Consider the following 9,318-nt stretch of genomic DNA (forward strand, 5'->3'; position numbering starts at 1 on the left):
AAAAAAAAAAAAAGAGAGAGGGCAGGGGAATGACTACAATAGCACTTGGCACATGGTTGCCTGTTTTGTCATTGCCATCTTGAGGTAGAAGAAATAATAGGTAGAAAGGAGACCCAAAGGAAGGACAAGAAAATAAAATATTTTATTTAGAGACACAGTCTCATTAAGTTGCTAAGTGCCTCACTAAGTTGCCGAGGCTGGCTGTGAACTCATGATCCTCCTGCCTCAGCCTCCATCACCACTGGGATTACAAACCTACGCCACCACACCTGGCAAGAAAATAATTTTAATCTAGAAGTTCCACGTACTCTTCCAGGTCTGTACTCTCTAACCCTATCTCCCTTCTAGGCCTATTATTCCCAGATTCCTTGGAAATCTGTAAGTCTACCTGAGCACTATTAATTAAACCCTCCGGTACAGATGAAGCAAAGAGGCAGGATATCTTGAGGAAATCTATAATTCAGGAGACTTTCCAGTGCTATCAATCAACTAATGAAGACCACATTATCCTAATGATCCAGACCAGTATTGAGATTACCAGAATGATGATACCATTCCCACATACCTTCCCATACCCACCCCTCAACAAGTTTCCTTTAAAGAAGACCTGAGAACCCAAAGACCACATTTCTCACTCTGGAGATGGCCTACTCTCTCCCTCAAATGAATATTCCTTGCTTTACCTCCAAAGGCATCTCTTTCAAGATGACCCGCACTTTCCCTTGAATGTATACCTACTTCCTAAATAAACCATCTGTGCCTGGTGGTAATGTGCTGAAATTCTATTCTGTCATGTATGCAAAGAACCCCACTGGTTCCGAATCAGGTTCCACCTTCTCTCTGGAGCTCCCTGGAACCTTTGGAGACACCTCTTGTCCTGTGAGAGTATAAAAAGACCTGAGATCACCCCTCTTGCATCCTTCCATACTTCTGAGTCAAACTCTCTGTTGGCACATAAGGTCCTTCAGGATCTACTCTATTTCTTCACCTCCACACTACCATTTATTTCAAATGTCTTGTGTCTCAATCAAGTCAAATGCTTGCTTTTCCCCAGCCATACCTTATTCCTTAATTTTAATGCCTCTGAGCTATTATTTGTGACACTTTTTATCTATAAAATGAACTCCTCTATACCATTCAAGACCCCTATCAAATGCCATCTCTTGTGTAAAATCCCATTTCCTATCTCCAAACCGTTATTTGTATATCCCCATGTTTGTTTTTGTTAAAGAACATTTATAAATAAGGGTTAGTAGAGGGCTGGGGATGTAGCTCAGTGGTAGAGTGCTTGACTAGCATGGGGGAGACCCTAAGTTCAATTCCTAGCACCACAAAAATGTTTTTAAAAAAATTTTAAACCAGAGTAGTATAAGCACACCAAAAGTATTTCAAAGGTTAAATTATCCACCATGCTCCAATTCTTAAAGAGTCACTCTCTGTAACTCTCTGTATTAGTATACAATTCTACTGAACGCCTGTACTGTGGTTTACACATTGTAAAGTGCAATGGACCTGGTTGAGAGTTTGATAAAAAGACTTCAGCCTTAGTGACAAACAATGGAGAAAGTTTGCCTCTTTTCTTTTGTGCTCTTTCCACTTGACTTCCCCAGTGGATACATACCCACTGGTTACCCTCCCCCTGCTTCAGCTTTGCCCCTGCCCATTATTTCTAATCCAGAAAAGCTAGCAACTTCATGGGAAGAGAACTGTCAATCTCATAATAGCCACTCCTGTCCCAGACCCACTAAGCTACTTAGCTCCCACCAAGCTGTTTCAGACCCATGGACAATTCAGCCAAGCCTTCACCAGCCTTCACTAAGGGGCCTTCTCACCAGACTACAGAGAAGAGTTGGGCCACAGGATGCAAGAATGAAAGTCTGGGCTTGTCAGGCATCCCAGCTTTACTAAGAGAATAAAGGGGATCCAGGGAGGGCCAGGGTGGTGTGGCAGAGTACAGAAAACCAGACATAGGGCCCCTCCTGTGACTTATCTACTCCTACTCCAATGGAGAAGGTGTAACTTTTAGAGAGGAAGGTAAAGGCCTACTGAACAACACAACAAATCGTGCTGAACTCATCATCTGTCCCAAGTTGGTCCTGAAAATGTGATGAAGCTATTTCATGCTGCAGCAGCTAAACAGTAGTATGCCAACCCTGCCATCCAGATGTGATACTGAAAACCCTAAAGTACTCCTGGATATCCCTCACTTCCCACACTCACACACAAGCACTAGTAATGTGTGACAGAAGACAAATTCCTGTGGCTCTCTGGGTCTCATGGCCATGCACGTCATGCATGTTCAGTTCCTTGACTAAGATGCCAAGAGCTTCCTCTTGCCAATCATCTTGCTCAGGCACCAACACAATACCAAGGCCCAGCAGTGAACCCAAGGAAGAGAGGAAAGTAGGTGGGAAGAAGGATACAGTCCAACTCTCAGCAGTTTGCCACTCTCGGAGCTCTTCCAGGGTTTGCACAGAGGCTATCCAGCTGGTTACCCTGCCCACTGCTGGCTCAAGCCTCACCCCATCCCACCCCACCCCCACAGCGAGAGTCCAAAGCTGAAGGGAGCTATTGTTGGGCCCTGGAGGTGGGGTGGGGAAAGGAATAGTGGTGAGGAGATTCAGAACAGTTACTCTGCAAGAAACACTGCTCATCCCCTTCAGACTTTGTCTACATGAAAACCCCAGGACTAGAAACATGCAACCCATGCAGGCTGCAGAGCTTAGAAGGGCATGGGAGTGAGAGAAATGTCAGGGACTTTAAGATATACACATTAAAACCCATCACATCCTTCTCATCCATTTGACCAATGAAGAAACTCAGATCCTGAAAGGGGAAAGAGTTTACCCAGTCCAAGGCATTAAGAAGTTGTCATAAGGGATGGATCCCTGCAGTTAGAGCAGAGCAAATGTTCAGAGTGCTAGTTTTTTGTCCATGGAGGGGAAGCCCTACCAAGGTCAGGAACTGGTGAAGTTCAGGGGCCCAGAGAGGGAACCCCATCTCATTTAGTGATACAACATAAGAAGACAGACAGGAAAAAGCCAGTGTTGCCCCACCTAGTTTGGGGGCGGTGGGGTGGGGGTAGCTGCTAAAGGGAGGGACCAGGCCAAACCCCTGTACCCCATCCCTCTCTTCAGTCACTCATCATGTACCTAATATGTGTTCACTCTGAGCTAGGGATTCTGGGGAAATCTGAAGAAACACAAGTCAACAGACTGGGTCTTCAAGAAGATGGTATGGTGGTGCACCTCTGTAATACTAGTGGCTCGGGAGACAGAAGCAGAAGGATTGAAAGTTCAAAGCCAGCCTCAGCAACTTAAGGAAGCCCAAAGCAAATTAGTGAGACTGTCTCAAAATTTAAAGTCCAAAAAGGACTAGGGATATGGCTCAGTGGTTAAGCACCCCTGGGTTCAATCCCTGGTACAAAAACAAACAAACAAACAAACAAAATAACAATGACAGTATGTACAAACTCTTTATTACATGCTTCCTATGCACTGATTGATTTAAAACCCTCCTAGGTACTCTACTCTATCCATAAATTTTACAGATGAGGGTAAAAGATAAAGCCAGAATTTAGTCCACATACAACCATAAGCAAAACTGCTTGGCTTGTGGATTCAAGTCTCTGGAGGAAAGAGTGGAAGTCTAATATCCATTCCACTGTATCAGATATGTCAAATATATACTGTATGTCCTCTGGTGCTAAATGAATTTATGGATTTTATAAGATAGTTTAAAGAGGCCAAGATCCCAGGAAAAGACTAGATTGACCCATGCAGATCATTTCACTCTTTCCTAAAACTCTACCAAAATAATAATAATTTTTTGTTGTTGTTGTTTTGTTTTGAATGGCATAGTTCCTAAGGCTGGGGAAACTGGTAGATCGGACAAACATATATCTTTGGAAGCTGAAAAGCAGATAGGCCAGTGACAACGGAGAGCACCTGATATAATCACAGATTACAAAATGAGAGGAACTCAATGACCTCAAAATCCTCTGACGGCCTAGAACTGGCAGCCCCAGGCACCTATGAAAGAAGAGGTGATGTGTCTGAAGGAAAATGCAGGAGTACTTATACTTAGAAGCTATTTAAGAAATAGTAAGTTAAGCTCAGTGGTACACACCTGTAATTCCAGAAACTCAAAAGGATGAGGCAGGAAAATCACAAGTTCAAGGCTGACCTTGGCAACTTAGCAAGACCCTTTATCAAACTATAAAAGAGCTGGGGATGTGGCTCAGTGGTCAAGCACTTGCCTAGCATGTGTGAGGTCCTGGGTTTGATCCTCATTACTGAAGGGAAAAAAAATTTAAAAAACAGTAAGACTTTACTTCCCAATACAATCAAAGGTGATTGCCCCTCCACACCCTATCAAAGCCAAAAATTTCCCCAGAGAGATAAGCTGAAGGTCTTTCCAAGGAGCTTTGTGGACAATAGGAGGTGCACATCCCAAACAAGGGAAGCACAGGCAGTATGCCAAGATCCCAGTTCCTTTTCTACCTAAGAACTAAAGCCTCCACTCTCTTAAGAGACAAAAGGTGTGTTCTCTAGGGCCTCTGACCAAGCCAAGAAAGATGTAAAGATACCAACACTGGGAGCCATCCATACCAACAAATGGGCCATCCGGGTCACCAAAGTTCAAAGGCCTTAGAGCACTGTAGTCCTTAAGAGCAGACAATAAAAAAATTACCAGATGCCTAAAAGAAGAAAATTTCAGACAAGAATCATAAAATATTATAACCACAAAAAATAACAGAATTTTTTTTTTTAAACTGGAGAAAAAAAAAATTACAAATGAGCTTGGCGCGATGGCACACACTTGTAATCCCAAAGGCTTGGGAGGCTGAGACAGGAGGATTGTGGGTTCAAAGCCAGCCTCAGCAACAGCGAGGCACTAAGCAACTCAATGAGACCCTGTCTCTAAATAAAATACAAAATAGGGCTGTGGCTCAGGGGTTGAGTGTCCCTGGATTTAATCTCCAGTAACCGCCCCCCCAAAAAACTACAAATGAGAGCAGCAAAAAACTCAACAGACCCATCCCCATTCTAGCAGACTCTGGCATACAATGGGTGCTTGTAAATATTTGTCATATGGATAAATGAGGTTAATTCACTTGTCTTTCAAATTTTAGTGAATATAGAAATAACAAATACAGATCCTGATCCCACAGAATTGGAGTGGTGCCCAAGAGTCTCTATTCTAACAATTTCCCAAGTGATGCTGTTGTGCTGGTCCATAAAGCACAAACTGAAAAGTAAAGGCCTTCTAAGCTCTAGTTTTTTTGCCTTCATATGTATTAAAGTCAACTGCAAGCTTGAAAACTGTCAATGTTTGGGCATCCCCTGAGATTCTGATCGACTCGGTCTAAGTGAGTCTCAGGCATCATATCTTGAAGCTTCTTCAATAGATCCAAACTGGAGCTGAGAACCATAGCTCTGATGAAAGCCCATAATTATGCCAATCATTTGTCCTCGCCAGAACAGTCTGTTCTCAGATATTATCTCCATTGTTAACCTGAACCATTTTTTAAAATGCCCTTCACACCAAGATCATAAACATAAGTTAATGGGTCTAAATAACCCAAAAATTGTTCTGATAATTTTTTCCTGATTAGATTTTCACATTCATTTTTTTTTTTTTTTTTAATGGAGTCCTCTAAACTTTAACAAGGCAAGCCTTCTTGGAAAGATTTTTTTTTTTTTTAAATGAGATGTAGACTACCTCATGGTATAAAATAGTATTAACAGCTCATCCTCACAAAGAATGTGGAATTATATTAGACTGCAATATGAACTCTGGAACCTAAAAGGTCCATTGAGTAATGTCCTGAAGATGCTGAAAGAAAAAAATTTCCAACCCAGATTTCTATATTCATTTATCAACCGAATTATCCAGGGTCAGGGTGGCACAGTCTCAAACCTACCACCCGAACATGGTCCTCTCTCCCGAAACTACAGAGAATATGCTGTACTGAAACTAGAGAGTAAAGCACCCAAGGGGAAGACTAGGGATACAGGAAGTAGAAGGGCAGTAAAGGAAATGCCCAGGATTTTGAAGGTTGCCTAGTCTGTGCTGTCATAGGGCAGAAGGATGTTAAAGAGTCTTCTTCAGAAAAATGAATTTGACAGAATACCTAATGGAACTGACATCTTGGGAAATTTAGACAGTTAGTGAAGAATGTGACTAATCAAAAGGTACACAGAACACTTGGCAGGGCTAGAGTATATAGCTCAGTAGTAAAGAGCTTGCCTAGTATAAAAAAGGTCCTAGATTCAATCTCTAACACAGAAAAAAAAATAATTAAATAAAAAGAAAACAAGGGTTGGGGATATAGCTCAGTTGGTAGAGTGCTTGCCTCTCATATATAAGGCCCTGGGTTCAATCCCCAGTGCCACCCCCCCCAAAAAAAAGAAAAGAAAAAAACCTAAGCAAACAAAAACAACTACAGAAGAACAAAAAGTTGTTCAGAAAGGGAAAAGCCATCACATTTTATGATATAATAATGTAAGCACAATCAGTTAAAGCAAAAAAAAAAAAAAAATCTAGAGTGGATATATTAAAGATGCGAAGAGTGGAAGGGTGAGAATGGGTGAATGAAAGTCAGATCCTCATCTTACTGACCAATGCAGGATAAGAAGGATCAGATTTAACAGGGATCAGCTGAAACACAAACAAACACAACAATAAGGGCCTTGGAAAAGGAAAGGAGGGGATGGGAGGGGGACATCATGCCAGCCTGAAAAGAGACATCAAGTCTGGAGAACATCCTGTGACCTGCTGCTACTCCCTGCTTGTTCTCACCTGCCAGATTGGAAAAGGTAGGCCCTGGATAGAATTCACCAGAGGGTCTTGCCTCAGCAGTGGGGTTATTATTAGCCCTAGACTGAGTATGGCTCTGGTCCCACCTAGCAAAACAAGACCCAAAAAGAACAAATCATCTCCAAGCCATGTAACTGCATTCCAGAACAAAACTCAAGAATTTTTATAAGAATTCAAAAATATTCAGCAAACAATTAGGTGAAATTCACACTGTCTGGCATCCAAACAAAAATTACCAGGTGTGAAAAAAAGCAGGAAACTATGACTTATAACAAGGAGATGAAGTAACCAATCCCAAACAACCCAGAATTGACAAGATGTAAGAATTAGTAAATATGGGATGTGGGTATAAATTAGTAATAGAGTACTTGCCTAGTACATACCAGCTCATGGGCTTATGAAATAGTTTTTATAACTACTTTCCACATGTTCAAAAAGCTGAGACTTTTTTTTTAAAAAAAGATCCAAATCAAATTTCTAAAATAGCCAGATATGGTGGTGTATACTTATAATCCTGGTAACTCTGGAGGCTGAAGCAGGAGGATCTCAAGGTCAAGGCCAGCCTCAGCAACTTAGCAAGACCCTGTATCAAAATAAAAATTTTTTTAAAAGGGCTGGGGATGTAGCTCAGTGGTAAAGCACCCCTGTGTTCAATTCCCAGTACCCCTCCCCTGCTAAAACTTTCTAAAATAAAAATGACAATTCATGACAGTAATATATTGAATGGAAAATGGACTCAACAGCAGATTAGACACTACTGAAGAAAAACATGGTAAACTTGAAGATGCTGAAAAAAAAAAAAAACAACTATCCAAAACACACACACAATGGAAAAAGAAATTTAAAAATAAATAAAGCAGCAGATGAATATGGTGGCACACACCTACCATTCCAGCTACAGGGAAGCTGAGGCAGGAAGATCCAAGTTTGAGGCCAGCATGGGCAACTGAGCAAGAACTTGTTTCAAAATAAAAGGATTGGGGATGTAGCTCAGTGGCAGAGCGTGTCTAGTATTTTCTGGGTTCAATCCCCAGTACAGAGGGGGGAAAAATATATGTATAACTGGAGTTCCTGAGAAGATGACAGATAGTTGAGGATAAAAGGAATATTTGAAGAGATAATGGCTGAAATTTCTCCAAATTTGGTTAAAACCATAAGCCCACAGATCCAAGAAGTTCAATGGACATCAGTATAATATATGAAAACTACCTCAAGGCACATCATAATCAAATTGCTCAAAATCAGTGATAAAGAGAAAAAAATTTTAAGTAACAATACCAGACACAGGAACAGTGAACATGATCAAAGCAAAATATCTGCAAGTATGGAAATGTCACAATGAAAGCCACTTATCTGTATAATTAATATGTTAATTATAATAATTTAAGTAGTAGGAGAGGGAGAAGACATGTAAAGTATGGAGGAACAAAGATGACAGCCAATTTCTTGCAAAAACAACAGGAAGTGTGAAAATAATGGCATAACACAACTATAGTACTGAAAGAGTGAGCTGGGATTTAGTTCAGTGGCAGAGTGCTTGCCTCGAATACCCAAGGCCCAAGGCCCTGGGTTTGTTCCCCAGCAGCGCACATGCATACTCACACACACAAGAAGAACTAAAAGAAATTTGACAACCTAGAGTTTTATTCCAACAGAAAAACAGTAATATCTTTGAAATATAATGCAAAATACCCTTTTAGATATACAAAAGCTGAAAGAATTCATCACCAGTAGACTCACACTACAATAAATGTTAAAGGAACTCCCTCTAATAAAAAAAATAATAATACCATTAGAAATACAGATCTATGCAAAGAAATGAACAGCACTAGAAACTGTACAATTGTAACTACATGGGTAAAATAGATTTTTTTCCTTCTTATTCAAATCACTTTAATAGGTGAATGTAGTATGAGTTTATAACACAGTTTTCTGGGTTTTTTTTAAATTTTGTACTGGGGATTATATTCAGGGGTGCTTTACCACAAAGTCACATCCCCAGCCCTTCTTATTTTGAGATAGGGTCTTACTAAGTTGCTGAGGTTGGCCTCAAAACTTATGATTCTTCTGCCTTAGCCTCCTGAGTCAGAGATTACAGGTGCGTGCCACCAGTCTTATATAACATACTTTTGACAATAATAGCATAACAAGAGGGAGAAATAAAACACCATTTTAAGTTTTTATACTAATATCACTTGAAGGTGTTATAAGTTAAAGATGTATACTATAAATCCTATAGACATTACAAGAAAATGATCCATAAACAAAGATACAAAAACACTCAACAAATTCCTTAGCAAGGGCATGGTGGTACACACCTGTAATCCCAATGGCTTGAGAGGCTAAGGCAAGAGGATGGCAAGTTCAAAACCAGCCTTAGCAACTTAGTTAGGCACTAAGCAACTTAAGGAGACAGTGTCTCAAAGCAAAAATAAAAAGGGCTTGGGATGTGGCTCAGTGGTTAAGTGTCCTTAGATTCAATCCCCGGTACCAAAA

The sequence above is a fragment of the Marmota marmota genome, unplaced genomic scaffold (genome assembly GCF_001458135.2).
Source record: "Marmota marmota marmota unplaced genomic scaffold, marMar, whole genome shotgun sequence".
NCBI classification, from domain to species: Eukaryota; Metazoa; Chordata; class Mammalia; order Rodentia; family Sciuridae; genus Marmota; species Marmota marmota.